Source organism: Euwallacea similis, chromosome 6 (genome assembly GCF_039881205.1).
Source record: "Euwallacea similis isolate ESF13 chromosome 6, ESF131.1, whole genome shotgun sequence".
Taxonomy (NCBI): domain Eukaryota; kingdom Metazoa; phylum Arthropoda; class Insecta; order Coleoptera; family Curculionidae; genus Euwallacea; species Euwallacea similis.
This window is the reverse complement of record NC_089614.1, coordinates 1291256-1307806: the sequence shown is the minus strand read 5'-3', so window position 1 is coordinate 1307806 and position 16551 is coordinate 1291256. Positions and strand designations below refer to the sequence as shown.

At 34.5% G+C, this 16551-nt stretch overlaps 1 protein-coding gene across 3 annotated transcripts in view; it reads right to left on the bottom strand.

The window, feature by feature from the left end:
- LOC136409417 (chondroadherin-like) overlaps positions 1-16551 on the bottom strand; it is a 121771-nt gene that overhangs the window by 38277 nt on the left and 66943 nt on the right. The gene's annotated exons all lie outside the window — the stretch shown is intronic.

Below are 16551 nucleotides of genomic sequence, written 5' to 3'. Positions count from 1 at the left end.
TGGTGTTCGGTGCTAAGACTTGGGTACTATTAGATTGATGTATTAATTGTTAGTTATGTAGCTTATAGGTTTAGGTCTAAACCTTATGTTACGCCCATGTATATCGTCATCTGTTTTTAAAATATTCCCAGCACGACTAGATTACAGTACCATTCTGTTCCCATAAGGGGATTCTTGGACACTGGAATTTCCGCCACCTCTCTTTGGCGGAACTTGCAATTTGGGTGTAAGCACGTTTCGTAGAGTCGATGTGACTGCAATAAACCAATAAAGGGCCAATCTAGCTTTTGACCTAAATATTATGCTTTAGCACGATTGACAGCAAGTTAACGGACTGTGGGTTCCGAGTAGTAACCTGGGTTGCTCAGTTTTGGTATTTAAGAACTGAGTGAAGCGGCCAGGGTCTCTTTTTCTCATTGTTCGTGAATCGATCGCATTTCCCGACTTTGTAATTTTGTTTAAATCGGGTTTTCCTCGTATTTCTTTGTCACGGAGACTTAATCGAACCACTAATTTATGCAGTGGCCCGACGTCAACTTTGTCTTAATTGTACTCGTATATATCGATATTGTGCAAGTTAGTAGTGTAATCAATATTTGATTAATATTGACCAGAAAACAGTGTCCCTGAGACTGCAACTTCAGAGTGGTCCGCGCGTGAATGTCCAATCATCGATTATTTTGAGCCACGGGTAGATCTAATAAGCAGGATCAACCAAATCAATTGCAACCCTTCATTCTGGACCAGGAAGATTCAGATTTTTTTGATAAGTAGTATATCTGCGATTGAAGGATGAAAAATTGCAAAAACCTCCGAATTGCACAACGTTTCAAGTTTCTGAGCTGCTGCCCTGCTTTTTACCGTTCATTTCACGGATGTGGACAGTGCGTTAAACCGAGACAACTCAGTTGAATTCCTGGACAAGGGACAAATAAACATACATCAAAGCAGCCTTGTACTTCAGAAACTATGGGAGATATTAGAGCGCTCGGTTTTCGCTAACTTACAAAGCTCAAACGCATATTGAAAATTTTTGGGTTCAGAAGGTGCCGTCCCTCGGTCTAACAAGCCTGAATCATGAAAAGAGGAACACATATCGAAATTTTATCTCAACAAATGACCGAATTCTGATGGCCTTCCTAAAGGCGAAATTAATTTCATATCTGGATCCTAATATTTCGCTCTTTTCCTGCCTTGTCTCGTTTCCGCAACGAAAAGCTACATCCAAAGCAAATTCGCTTTATTAAAGCAGTTTCGACCCTTCCACGAAATATTAATACTTCTCATTAAGTGCCCGAGGAACGTTTTTCGAGAAGGCCAATGGTATTAATATTACATAAAAGTCTTTAAAATAATTACGATTTTATTATTAAGATAATGACGACGTAGCTTAAAACTTGGGTTAAACTTGTCCAATTAGTGCTTGTAATCAGATACTCTGGGTATCAATATAGATTGTAGATTGAATTAGCCCCTTTCTGCACTTTACCGCAAAGTTTAAGCCGTAACGATAATGAACTTGAAACTTGCAACAAAACTTTAATCCTGAACGTCCACCACCGCAACTGGCTAACTTTAATCGTTTGGCCTTAGAAATTGAGAACTGCTCCAATATTAATGCGAATTTTAATTAAAATCTGTTTATTTTCTTAAGTCGGGAATTGAGGGCCAACATAAATAGCTATTTTATCGCTCACACGAGCCTTAATGCAAATACAGAAATCCGTAATTTATACTCAAACAAGGCAGAATCAATATCCAATTAACTGCACATCATTCCACATAACACGATTAGAACTAAGAGTAAATGTCCTGAGGGACAGATAACGCTGCAAAGGGCAATCATAAACCTCAAATATCTTGAAAATAAGAAAAACAAGCTGGATGAGAAACTCATTTGTGCTAAATTACTTTATGTCACGTTGGTTAAGATACGATGGGCTTTTGTAACGTGGAATGAGGTAGGACAGTTTTTATGATTAAATCAAACACACATCCTAACCCTGAAAGCAAAACCGTCCCGAATGTTGAATTATAAAAAGCTCTAAACCCAGGGCAAATACGTTCCCTAAACGATATGTTAATAATTAATGCTGTGTTCTCATTAGGCCGTGGAAAGGTTTTCAAAGGGTCTGCTAATAGGGAGCACTGTTTCAGGTATGTGCTTAGCACAAATAAATGCGGTTTGTTAATCATTAATAATTATTACTACATGCTATGAAGAAAAACACTATTTTGCCAAGTACCTCGAACGCCTCCTTTAATAATGCGCAGTAACATTTCCTTCAAAGCCTAACACTTGAACGCTCGTTATGAGTTAAATATAACATTTCTGCACTCACTTTTTAGGGATAATTAAAAATATGCATAAAAATAAATATATTTTAATTAACATACGGGGCGTTTCAAAACGTGGGTCGGACAATGAAGGGTGTGATTCTTTGGTTCATTTTAAGAAAAAAAATTCCTTTTAATATGGGTCCGCAAACGTACCATTTTCGAGACATAGGTTGTCAAAAAAACGTTTTTTTTTTCAATTTTTTGACGATACCTTAGGAATTGGTTGAGATACAGAAGTCGCATTTTCTAAACCTATTATCATTAATATTAATTACGTTTTGAGCGCCACACTCAATTTTTCCCCATATGCCAGAGGCGGAGATATTAGGGTTGCGTGAAAGCTTCTTGTTATTTTCACGTTTATTCATGTTGCTAATTTTTTACATGTTTTTCATCACAAAATGTCATTTTTCTCGACAATGGTTCGCACTAGAATTTTTGACCATGAGTACCTTTTTTGTGTAAAATACAATGGTGGTATAAAACGTGCCTCTAAAATGATAATTTTCCCAGTGGCGTAAAAATTAGGGGCAACAAATCTCATGTTACCCTAAAATCTCCGCCTCTGGCATATGGGAAAAAATTGAAGTAGTGCTCAAAACGTAATTAATATTAATGATAACAGGTGTACGAAATGTGACTTCTGTATCTCAAACGATTCCTGAGATATCGTCAAAAAATTGAAAAAAAATCTCTTTTTGGACACCCTATATCTCGAAAACAGTGCGTTTGCGAACTCATGTTAATAGGAACCATTTTTCTTAAAATGAGCCAAAAAATCACACTCTTCATTTTCCAACACATGTTTTGAAACATCCTGTATATTCAAAAAATATAGCCTCCTAATCAAATCAACTAATAAGTGATACCTTTTACTCTTAAATATTCTAATTTTTGCAAATATCTCAAAAACGACTGAAAATAATTATATCAATGTATAACAATTTTCGATAGAGGATTTATTGATCTTTCAGATATTATTAAAAAATATAGGGTGTTCTATTTAAGATTATGATTTAACACCCATATTTATATTCTTGTGACATCGCATGAATGTTCCCACGCCCTGTATTTAAGTCGAAAAAAATTATAATACTACAAGATGACTATTAAAAGACTGTAGCTCAAATTTCAGCGCTCTAGCTGTGATAGTTGAAAAGATATGCGCTCTTCAATTTAGAGTTGTTTGTTGCCAAATCAGGCAAAAAAAATTATTTCGAAAAAAGTATATCATAGCTATCGCATATGGTACATAAACTGGGGTTTAAATGTTTTGGGCCATTCGACAATGTAATAAAATACACAGTATGACATTTAAAATAACAAAGTTATTATTAGTTACATATAGATCTGGTAACGTCGCAATGATACCTATATTTTAATTGAACAGGCCAAATTCCATTACATTGGTATCCAAAATTTTACATCTCTAGCTATATTAGAACCCCATAAACTTTTAATAGGACATTCACCGTGAATGATCCTGTATAGCAACATTAATTTGCAAATCGTTGTTGCAATAAACGGTAGTTGGTCACCCAACGATTTCGCAAATGGTCAGGATTCTAGAAAGCTAAAAGCGGCAATTAAGGAAAATTTATTGACTCTCAACAACAATGAGCACAATGAATCAAATAGGTCTTCTTGCAGGAATCGGCGTCGAAGTCGGGAAATGAATGGTCAGGTGAGGTACGTGGGAACACGGCCTTTCCGGCATCGACTTAAATGGGTACCCTGGGTCTTTCCTATTTTAAAAACTCTTAAGATAAGGAAATTCGCATTGTGCCTATGTACAAGGTGGAACAGCCAAATGGAATAAATTCAGTATCTGCATAGTCCGACATATGTGAAAAAAAACCGAAACATATCAATTTTAGATTCTGAAATTACATCTTACAACTTAAAAATGTCATCCCTAAATTCACACCCTTTGCGTGACAATTGCAATCCCCAAATTTTTAAATTGCAAGCATGGGTTTGTGATACCTCATTTGAAAGTTCTTTTCATTCTCTATTCAAAACTGCGTTGGTTTTAAACCTCATTTGAAATAATAATTGCAAAAAAAAATTAATTCATGTAATTGACGAAATTCTCTATAACAAAGTAAAAACTTATTAATAAATACCATTTCGTTATGGATAATGTAATAAAATAACAAAATAAATTAATTTTAATCTACCTCGGCTTAACTTTTCCAAATCGGTGGATAGGGAAGCGAGGACCGCTAAAATGGCCAGGACGATCACCTAACCTGAACTAACCTGAACTCCATTCTTATGGGGTACGTGAAGAATATGGTACGAAACTAACCCACGCGGTTTAGTTGATTTAAAAAGAAAAATAACACTTGCGATTAGATCGATTACGCCTCAAATGTTGATTAATGTTAGAAATAATTTTTATTTGCGGTTCGGATACTCCCAAGAGGTTCGAGGCATGCATTTTGAACAACTCATAGAAGATTGAGATTGATGTGTTTTATTATTTTATTACATTATCAATAACGAAATGGTATTGTTTGTTAACTTTTAGGTTTTTGTAGAGAATGCCGTCAATTACATTATTTTTTGTCTATTATTCTCCGCAATACAATTTAAAGCTACAGCAGTTTTGAATAGAAAATGAAAAGACCTTTCGCCAAAAGTGTCACAAGTCCATGCTTCCAATTTAAAAACTTGAGGGTCGCAATTGTAACGCAAGGGGGGTTAAATTTAGAGATACATTTTTTACGTTACATGTGATTTCATGCTTTAAAATTAACTTGTTTCAGTGTTTTTTTACATATCTCGAAATACGCAGATATTCAAATTATTCCATTTAGCTATTCCACCCTGTATGTGTTTACTTATTGTGAAAGACAATTAACCGTATATAAAATCGATAGACAATTTTTCTATCAATTTTATTTTGTTTGTCTATCAATTATTAATTGTAATTGTCTAGCAATTTTATATATTTAGGGTTTTCGAGGGCAGCATTTATAGTAAAAAAGAATATTTCGGTTTTAAGGCAGTAGAAGAATACATCTCATTCGCCCTATCGTTTTTGAGTTTTCATTACACTCTGGGCCGAAGCTTCTCTATCCGATCAGTGCAAGACCTTTTAGAGGCGGAATGATCGCTACTGATGCTAAACCTTTTATCTTGGGGAAATCAGGAAGCCATGTGGGTAAACTCCCAGGATCGAAAAATAAAGAGCAAGAGTTATCTTTCCTTGTAAATTGATCTCTCCATTATTTTCAACCATTTTGAGAACAACCAAAGGCCTTTTTGTGGCAATAATATATGGCCGATAAATCACCGGTCAGTTTTGGTCTCTTTGAAATATTCAATTAATATCAGCACTCGATTTGCTAGAGTTTGAGCAAGGAAGAGGGATAAGAGTGATTAAAATTTTACAGCAGAACGAGTAGAAAAATTCTTTTTTTACGATATTCCTTAAAGTGAGAAATTTTTCAAGCATTGAGAGTTTTCCTTCCCAGACAACTTTCTGGTATATTTTACAGCAAAAGAGTATAACAGTGCATAAAGAAAAAACTCCAATGACTAATGATAAATCTCTTCAACCCTGAAAAACCTTTAGCTTTTCTTATCTGGCAATTCGGGGTATTTTATGAACTGCGTATAGGTTTTTTTTTAGTTTAAGAGGTAAATATCAGTTAGAGTTCATAGGAAAAATGTAGAAAATTGTCAAATTTTAAATAAATGAAAATTTAAAAAACTGAAGAAAAATTTTTTGACTTAACTTCTGAAAAGTAGAAACTGAAGAGCGAAAAATTGTCAGAGCCTTAAGAGTAATTTCACCAGATAATGTTACAGCAAACAAAATAGAAGGGCTCATGAAACAAAATGTGCAAAGATAGACGAAGAATCTTCTGAGCTTTAAAAGAGTCTTCATAATCAGAATATTCTCCGTAAATTTCAAATAAGAAAGCAGGAACGCGCACAAAGTAAATCTCCAAAAACTCCAAACTCTAAAGACTGACTTTTTAATCTTCTGAGCTTAAAAAGAATCTAACTTACCAGGCAATTTTCAAGTAGATTTCAGAGCAAAAAAGTAGACCTTTTACAAACGTTTCATAAACTGGGCGGATATATGTATTATAAGCTTCGAGCGACTTACTTTGCAGGCAATTTTCTGGTAGATTTCATAATAAGAATGTAAAAAATTGTATAAAGCAGAAACTGCACAGACTTGCGAGAATTTTTGTAAGTCTTTCATCCGGTAAATTTTTGAGTAAAAAAAGTCCTTTATAGAATCATTGCATAAAATGAAATGAAACATTACAGACCTCAAAACTTTCTTTTTTCATGCGTTTTAATAGATTTCATAAAAGAAAGATAGAAAGTCGTTTCAAGAAAAAATAAATCTCAGGCGAAATTTTTCAAACAAGGCAGTTCTTCCTATAGGATTTTTTCTGGTGATACCTTTTATAATTTATGCCCTTGAATTCACGTTTTAAGCTGCCTGCCCTTGAGGTACCGAAGTTCATAAACGGAGCTATATGATCATACTTGGGGACCCCGTAGGAAAAACTGGAGCCGGAATAAATTAACTTGTGCCAAGTATCCATTTCTCGTTGTCGCATGGCGGACCACTGTGGAGGTCACAACGCGACACAATCAATGACTTAAATAGCCTCAACATGACGCTACAACCTAAGTCATCTGTGCCAACGTATAAGCTCTTAAGTGTTCTGGAGTTCCCCTGTAGAATTGAAGAGATATGTATGTTAAAAAAACCTGAAGGCAGACTCAAAATAGATATCCACAATCCTGTAACTATTAGAATTAGAAGAGCGCAACGAAGTTCCATCTAATTCAGTCTTGAGTTGCTCAAGCAAGTTAGTTTTGATTCCTCTGTTAAAGAGAATCATTTGTACCTTAGAGGGGTGTTAAGAATGGGTCCATAAGTACAAACGTGTGAGACAATTTCAAGATTATCATTTACACAATTTCGGACCCCCACAATACCATCTTTAAAAGAATGGTCAGAATGCTATCCTGCAGACAGAAAAATGATACTTGAGGTGCTTTTTTAATACCGTGCGGTTCTAAATCGATCTCTACTGTTAACTTTTTAACAAATTATTATAAAAAAAAAAAATCAAAAACAGCATTAAATGGAATAAAAAATACCATGTTTTGACGATTGTTTATTTTTCTGAATGTTGCTTACGTCACCGGCACAGTAAAATGGTCGATTTTTGAAAATTTACACTTGCGCAGATGATACCTGCGCAAGTTAAAGGAATTTCAAAACTGCGTTGGATGATGTAATGCGACTTAAAGTCGACAAATTAATTTTTGAGAAAAAAAGCTATAAATAAAAAAAAATAAATGTATAAAATACTGTACAAATGCAGTTTCATAATGTAGGTTTTTTTTCGTTGTCTAGAAGTTTGTGATTTGAAGCTTCGGCAACTATGTGTTAGGGATAATTAGGGACCTTTCAATGATAGCCGCACAAACTTAACGATACGAATATATTAGATAAAACTGAGTAAAAAAAAGCGCGGACACGATCCCTGAGTCTTCAGTCCACCAGGAAGCCAGGAAAAAGAGAGAGCGATCCGCTTTCTCCTTAGCCTTAAGTATTAACCTCCATGGTCGTACCATGTCTAAACAATACTTAAAGGCATCGGGACAGCCCTCCGCATGGAGCCGCTGCGTCCACATCTCGCACCCAGCCCTTAGGGAAGACCTCGCCAAAGGAACCAGCATTGTACTTCCCATGCCAACAGAGCATCGTGGAAAAAACCCAGGGTACCGGGTAATGCCAACCATGGGCGTACCTTAAGGGTAAATCGCCCTCGTGCCCCAATCCTTAATCCTAACTTATAGAATAATATTTACAAGCTATGTATTACTAAGTGGTCTGACAAGTGGATCCCACAATAATATATAAATAATTTAAAAAAACTTGCTTATTCATAAGAAATTAATGAAATGTTTGAAATGAGCACCATTTTGCTCCTGATAAAAGTGTAGCCTGCTATCAAATTCCTACCCCACATTAACGAAGGTTTGCGGGTTAATTGATCTGCAAATTTCCGTAATTCGACGTTTTTATTGCACTACCACTAAAAAACCAATTTTTATTGCACTACAGAGCTAATTTACAATGATCAGACTTGGAATTGCTCACAAGAAATCATGAGGAAGAATGATGTGGTTTCAGCGGTTAAGGGCGGTTTTATCTTGTGCTCTTAATGGGCTCCACTTGGCCATCGCGCCAGGCGGCTTTACACAAGATAATACAATAGGATAAGATGGGATGAAATGCAGATGACCACAGGATAACACAGATGGTCCCATGACGATAGAGATGGTTACATAGCTCCTGACATTTTATAAAAATAACTGAAATTTTATAAACATTTTATAAAAATAACTGAAGATTTATTTTTATTGGGTTTTTACATTTATGTTTTTCTTAAAAACTAATCAACCGATATTAAAAACCATTAAAGGTAATTTTGAAATTCCTTTAATTTGAGGTGTCACTTGCCAGTGTAATTGTCAAAATTGCAAGTGTCAATTTTTAAAAATCGGCCATTTTGTGCTGTCGGTGACATAAGCAACATTTAGAAAAATAAACAAACTTCAAAAGACAGTGTTTTTGTCTTATTTAATGTTGCTTTTGAATTTTTTAAAAATAATAATTTATTAAAAAATGACAATTTAAAGCTGCACGGTATAGAAGGAGCGTTTGATAAAGGGCGCCACAGACGTAATGGTTAAACTAAGCGATTTATCTGTACAACTGTACCCGCACAGATTTATCTGATGTGTGGAGCATGAATTTCTGCAGACATTTTATTTTGTGCAAAACACCCACGAAAGTTCAAATTGTTAAACTTTTAAGCTGCACAAAATGCTTTATACAGATATATGAGAGAGTGTGGTCAAACATGGCTATTGGCGATTGAGAGGAAAAGTTTCCCACCTTTTTTATTCACTTTTGATCTTTCACGTGATGATATCCATGACTTTTAATGAGAATAGATTGCTTTTTAAACGGTGGGAACAGTTAAATCGACGAATTGCTGCCTTTTTCGATGATTTCGCCACAAATTTTGGGTGAAGTATGTACGTTGGATAGACTGTATTAATCCACGGTGATAGATTAAAGACAGGAATAATAAGACGGGGCAAATGTAAGCGATCAGCAAATTAAAATAATGAAGGGAAATCGTTCATGATTTGCTTTAAAAGATGAGCAACACAATGCGACTCAACGAACTTCGAATTAACTTCGAAGTTCAGGTTAGGAGGAACTTCCAATGAACTTCGCAGTTTGTTGTTCTGAGTGGCATATTCATTCGTTCCCTCGTTCCCTCAATGAATACGCATTTGAACAATACACAACGAACGGAACGACGAACAAAACACTAATTTGGACGGAGGAAGTTTCCAAATCTTTCGGATTTATTCTCCTCTTCAAATAAGTGTTTTATTCAGTGATAGGTTCAATTCAGAGTAATAAGCATTAAAGAAACGGACAGGCCGAAGACACGTCAGAGGACACGGAAAATAGAGGGAATTTGGTCGGGTTTGAACGCACGTGAACAGTATGCAGCGAACCGAACGTCGAACAAGACATTAACTTGGACAGGACGAGACATACGTTTGCAAATCCGTCGGGTGTATTGTCCTGTCCAAATCAGTGTTTTATTCGGTGTTCAACTCATTGTGCAGGTTACAGGCCTCTACGAAGCGTAGAATAGTCAGCGCATCGGGGTTTTCGCAGGACATCTCGTTTAAAAACATTTTTGAGATATACAGTATCTAACAATCTAGTTCGTACACGTGGATTTGTTAAAGAAAATACTCGATTTCCACCGTCAAAAAATTATTTATTTCACTGTTTTTTTTTCAATTATTATGTGCAAAATGTACAAAAATTAATCTTTTTCAGTCAGATGGCATCCGTAGGGTGTGGAGAAAAGTTAATGAAGATAATAATCCTTGTTATACACTTCCAACTGTAAAACATGAAGGTGGATCCCTAATGATTTAGGGCTGCATGTCCTTAAATGGAGTTGGAAATATCCATTTTATAGGTGGTATTATGGATAAACATGGCTATAATGAAATTCTAAAAAAGAACATAAAACAAAATGCGCAAAAATTAGATTTGCCAAATGTTTATAGATTTCAACAGGAAAACGATCCTAAGTGCACGGCTTTAATCAGCAAAGAACGGCTGATTTGAAATGTTCCAAAATTGTTAAAAACTCCTCCACAATCAGCAGACTTAAACCCAATTGAACATTTGTGGGCAATTAAAAAAAAACATAAGGGAAAACATGAAATTTCATCAAAAGCAGAATTAAAAAACATTGTATCACAAGAATGGAAAAAAATTGGTCCTGAAATATGCAAAAAATTAGTTTATTCTATGAACAGAAAATGTCAAGCGGTCATTACAGCAAAGAGCTACTTGACAATGTATTGATTAATTATTGTTTAATCGAAAATTTTGTTTATTTTTATATTTAAATTTAAGTGTACGAACAAAAATGTCGTATAAAAATAAAGTATTTTTGTTAAATTTATTGATTAGTTTTTTATTTATTCTTTGAAAGCTTTATACATAAGTACGTATATTAAAAATATATTTCTTGTTAATAATAAGAAAACAGTAAAATAATTAAGTTTGTGACAGCGAAAATAGCGTATTTTCTTTAATAAATCCATGTGTACGAACAAGATTGTTAGATACTGTAGGAAGACCTCTAATGTTACCTTCGAGACTAATTTTCTCTAATAACAAAGCTATTTTAAAACTTCAATTGCAATTCTTAAATTCCGCAGCTTGTTAGGAACTACAGTAGTGTGGGATCCGCTTGTCAGACCACTTAGTAATACATAGCTTGTAAATATTATTCTATAAGTTAGGATTAAGGATTGGGGCACGAGGGCGATTTACCCTTAAGGTACGCCCATGGTTGGCATTACCCGGTACCCTGGGTTTTTTCCACGATGCTCTGTTGGCATGGGAAGTACAATGCTGGTTCCTTTGGCGAGGTCTTCCCTAAGGGCTGGGTGCGAGATGTGGACGCAGCGGCTCCATGCGGAGGGCTGTCCCGATGCCTTTAAGTATTGTTTAGACATGGTCCGACCATGGAGATTAATACTTAAGGCTAGGGAGAAAGCGAATCGCTCTCTCTTTTTCCTGGCTTCCTGGTGGACTGAAGACTCAGGGGTCGTGCCCGCCCTTTTAACCTACAATAGTGGCCAATATTAGGTAGACAAACAGAATTTTTCAATTAAACCACAAATACTTTAATTGATCTATTCCATACGCATGTATGTTATTTGTCGCAAAACACGTTATAAGAAATTATAAACAAATGTTGAAAAAGTTACTTTATTGTCAATGAAAAAATAAATCTTTTGAATTCGCCCGCTCAAAAGTAAATAGACGTGGTAAAAATAATTGAATTTACTTTAAATTCTTAAGATATCAGAAAAATATTAGTACAATTTGCATTGGTTTTATAGTCTACAACATGTCTCGTGGTGTAAAAGTGTCTACTGATTTAAAAGAGCGAATTGTCAAAGCTTTTAATGAGGGTGAACGGCAAGTGCAAATTGCCCGCAGATTCGATGTTAAAAGAGGCACTATTCGGGCTATAATAAAAAGATATCAAAGAACTGGATCAATTAACCGGAAACTAAAAATTGAACGACCAAAGAAGAGGGAACAGAGAAGGAGAGAGAGGAGGAGAGAGAGAATCAGAAGAGATGGGCTGAAGATAAAGAATATTAGTTCGAAAAATCCATTCATGTCTTCTGAGAAAATTCGATCTGAGCTCGAAGTTTTTGTGCCTTCAAGAACTGTAACACGACTATTAGTCGAAAAGAAATTATTTGCACGTAGCCCATTAAAAAATCCCTTCTCAGTAAGAAAAATCGGAATACCCGAATGGAATTTGCTCGACAACATATTCATTGGCTGAAACAGGATTGGAACCGAATTTACTGGAACGATGAATTCAAGTTCAATTTGTTTAATTCCGATGGTATTCAATACGTGAGACGTCCCACTGGCGATTAAACCCGAAAGACACCAGACCCACGGTTAAGCATGGAGGAGCATCAATCAAAGATATGAGGGTGTTTCAGCGGTTTTGGTATTGGCTCAATACTTAGAATAAATGGAATCATGGATAGATTTGTGTACAAGGATATACTTCAGAATGTTATGTTTTCTTATGTTGAAGACAAGTTATCCTTAAGATTCCATTTTCAACACGATAACGACATCAAACATTCCTTAATGTTAGTTAAAAGGTTTCTTGAAGAAGAAAAAGTGCTGATTTTGAAGTGGCCTTCCCAGTCGCCCGATCTGAATCCCATAGATAACCTGTGGCAAATTGTTGATCAAGGATTGAGAGATAAAATTATTCAAATTGCGATAAACTGTTTACTGAAATACAAGAAAAATGGCAAAATATTGATCCAGCAATATTTAAAAAAATGATTGAATCAATGCCGTGTCGATGTCAGGCAATTATTTACAATAATGGGTATTTTACCAAATATTAGTGCCTTGGGAAAGGACCCAATTGATTTTTAAAATAATTTAAAGGAAATTGTCATGTTTTTTTTTCATTTTTAATTCGTCTATCTACTTTTGTCCAGGTGAATTCCAACGATTTATTTGTTTATTGACAATAAAATAATTTTATCAATATTTGTTTATTATTTCTTATAATGTGTTTTGCGACAAATAACGTTCATGCATAGGACACAGATTAATTAACATATGCATGATTTAATTAAAAAATTCTGTTTGTCTATCTACTTTTGGCCATTACTGTACACAGGTCTACTTAACTTTAGTTCATCTAAATTTTGAAGAAATTAGTCATCGTCATAGGCCACAAAAAAATACGCAACAAAAAGTGTCTCGATGACCCATAAACCATCGACGACCGACCGGTCTCGATGACTGATAAACCGATAAACCGTCCAGTGGTCCAATATATTGAAAATGTTAAAATATCTTATTAATCATAAATTTTAATGTGCGTTTCATATACAATTTTTTTAACAGGAGGCCCTAATAAATGCTGTTTTTTTTACTAGTACCTAGTCAAGAATTTATTCAGAAACCTATAGGTCTCTCAAGTAAAATCTATTTTTGCGGGCACCTGATATTTTCCGATTACTTCTGAACGTGAGTTATGTAGCCATCCATGACCTCACATGACCATCTGTATCTTCATGTGATCATTGGTATTTCTTCGCATTTTGCGTTGTCCATACATTATATCACATATGGACGTCTAGCACCATGGACAACCGAAGTCCATTAGGGCCCAAGGATGAGGGATAATATACCGCCCCTTAAAGTACGAGACATGATCAGTCTGCTTCATAATTTTCTACAAGTAATTATTTAATTTGATTCCAGTTATACTTAATTTAAGTGAAATAACTAAGTTATTCTAATAAAAACAGTTTTGGTGAATAAAGAAAGATAATTCGTGTGAAGCTTGGATTAGAGTGCTCGGATGTTCTTGTAATCGAAGAGAGTGTACGTAGCGAAAGTAGTAGAAAAGTCAGAAAATCAGTGCTGTCAAAAGATGCACAGAAAATAATTTTTTCAGTTTTTAGTTATCTAAAAAAAAGTAGCAGCATATATATGTTTTGGCTCAAAACGCCTCCAAATTTCAAAAATTTGAATATCTCGCGTAACCGTTCAAAGCCACGATTGGTCAGAGTCAATGTCATAATTAATCAAACACAAAGTCGCCAACAATATAAGCGTAAAAACCCCATGTCAAACGATTTTTCTCTTTTTGCTAATTTCTAAGCGATTTTAAACTTATTTACGAGTTAATTCAGTGAGAAATGAAAGGAAAACCTTATGATAATCATCGTGTGATTTGCTTTTTTACGTTTATGTTGTTGGCGACTTTGTGTTTGTTTAATTCTGACCTTGACTCTGACCAATCGTGACTTCCAGCGGTTACGCGGGACATTCAAATTTTTGAAATTTAGAGGCGTTTTGAGGCAAAACGGCTCTCTCAGAAGATTGAAAAAATTGCGGAATGATGGCCGGTCTTGAGTACTAGGACCTCCAGGTAAAAATTTTTCGATTTGATAATCTGTGCAAGCGGAAAAAAATAAAAACCGATTTCCCATGTTAATCTTCTGTGTCCAGAGTTTGCCTGGACACCCGGTATACATATATATGTGTATAAATTACAACAAACAACTTATGAGCAATTCAAATTCTTTTCGACAATAAATTGCTGTTCAATATTTTTATTTATGCCGTCCAAAAATCAAAGTTTCCGTATAATTTCTCCACTCAGCTTTCTTTAATAGTCCTCCGGGTTTCGTACATTATTCAAAACAATCATGCCCTATATTTTTCCCTTTTAAAGTGAATTCCTTACTTTGCCCTCGAAAATAGGGAGATATTTACCTTTTTAAATGCCAGTTCAAAGGAAAATGAGCAAAATGTAAAATTTAAACAAGGGTTGGGTTTCTTTTATTTACAACTGTTATTCATCTGGGACCTTGATGGTGTTTATTTTAGTTCAATTACTAGAAGAAAAACGTGGGAATAATAACAAACTAAAAGCTTTGACTGAGCGCTCACAGTTTGAAGGAATTAATCAAATTTTAATCTTATAAAATGAAATCTTAATTTGACCTAGAAAAGCACAGACCCGAACTAAATGATTGAAGCAATTTAACTTATCTTGAAGAGTCATAAAATCTCCAACTGATGCGCTTATTTCAAAGTGAGCAAGTCCTTGATTTAATACTTGGCTCTACATTTACAAGCGAGAGCTTCACGGATTTTTAACCTTCTAGAGCTACGATTCGCACTCTGTTCTTTACGCGGCTTTTAAAGGATAATTTAAATAGATTTTTCAAGAAATCTATTTCAATTCTCAAATTTGGTAAAGCTTTTAATCCGATTAGTTGGGAGTGGTCGATGATTAGCTATACAAGGTGATCAGAATAACGTCGAAACATTTTGATTCTAGAGATTAAAATAATAAAAAAGTTCTTATAAATATACCCTAAAAATTGCTTCTTAAGGGGGCTAGATCCCTTCAAGGGAGAATTTTGAAGATGTTTTTTTCGCAATATTTTCAAAATTAATTTCGGAAAATTTTGAACTTTGGTATATTAAATTAAGTTGAAATGGTAAAGCTTTTTTTGCGTTAATAATTGTAGATTTTAATCCGGGGCGTCACATACAGGGTGTTTCCTACGTAAATGTTGCTCTAATTTTTTTGTTTATGACATTTCTTAATTTTTTAAATTAAATTACTGAATCTCAAATATTTTTAATTCAATAAAGGTTTTTTACTTCATCTCTTTAGGATAGATCGTTTTTCAGAAATATGAGTTTTTATAAACTGATGCACGATTACGTGGACATTGAAATACATCTTAATAAGCATAGTAGTTATCTTTGTAATAGAAATGTACTACGTGCTATAAATATTGCAACAGCTCAAATTAATACATCAAATTCCTAATAGTACTAAAATTAATCAGATTTTACATACGTATAACACGGAAAGATTAGGACTAATAGGTATAGTATACATTCAACGCATTGGAAACATTGCATTTTTTTTGCATTTGCATTGCATTTCCATCAAGATAATGCACCACCACATATTGCTCATGTAATTACGGTTTATTTACAACATCGCATTGTTAATATGCTTTCTTAACCTCCGCGCTCTCCTGATCTTTCCCCTATAGAACACGTATGGGCTATAATAGGAATAAGAGTTACTCTAGCGTTATTTCTAGGCATTGAAATTGTTATTATAACTAATATGTTTTTTTATTAGCCAGCAATAACAAAACTAATACTATCAGGGATTTATCACTTATTCACAATAAATGGTGAAAATAGCCTCCGTTTATCTCAATGCATCTTCTAATTTGTTTCAGAAATATTGTTAAAAAAAACACCTTCAGAGTTCCCCCCTTAAGGGATTCCAGTCTCTTTAAGAAGCAATTTTTGAGGTATGCTTATAAGAACGTTTTTTATTATTTTAATCTCTAGAATCACCCCTTGAGATATTTTTACGTTATTTCCTGATACGCAATAGGTCAAAGAAAAATCAAATATTGATCTTCGGATATAATTTTGTTGTCAAAGCATTTATTGAAGCACACACATATTACAATTGGTTCATTAATTTTTAACTGTAA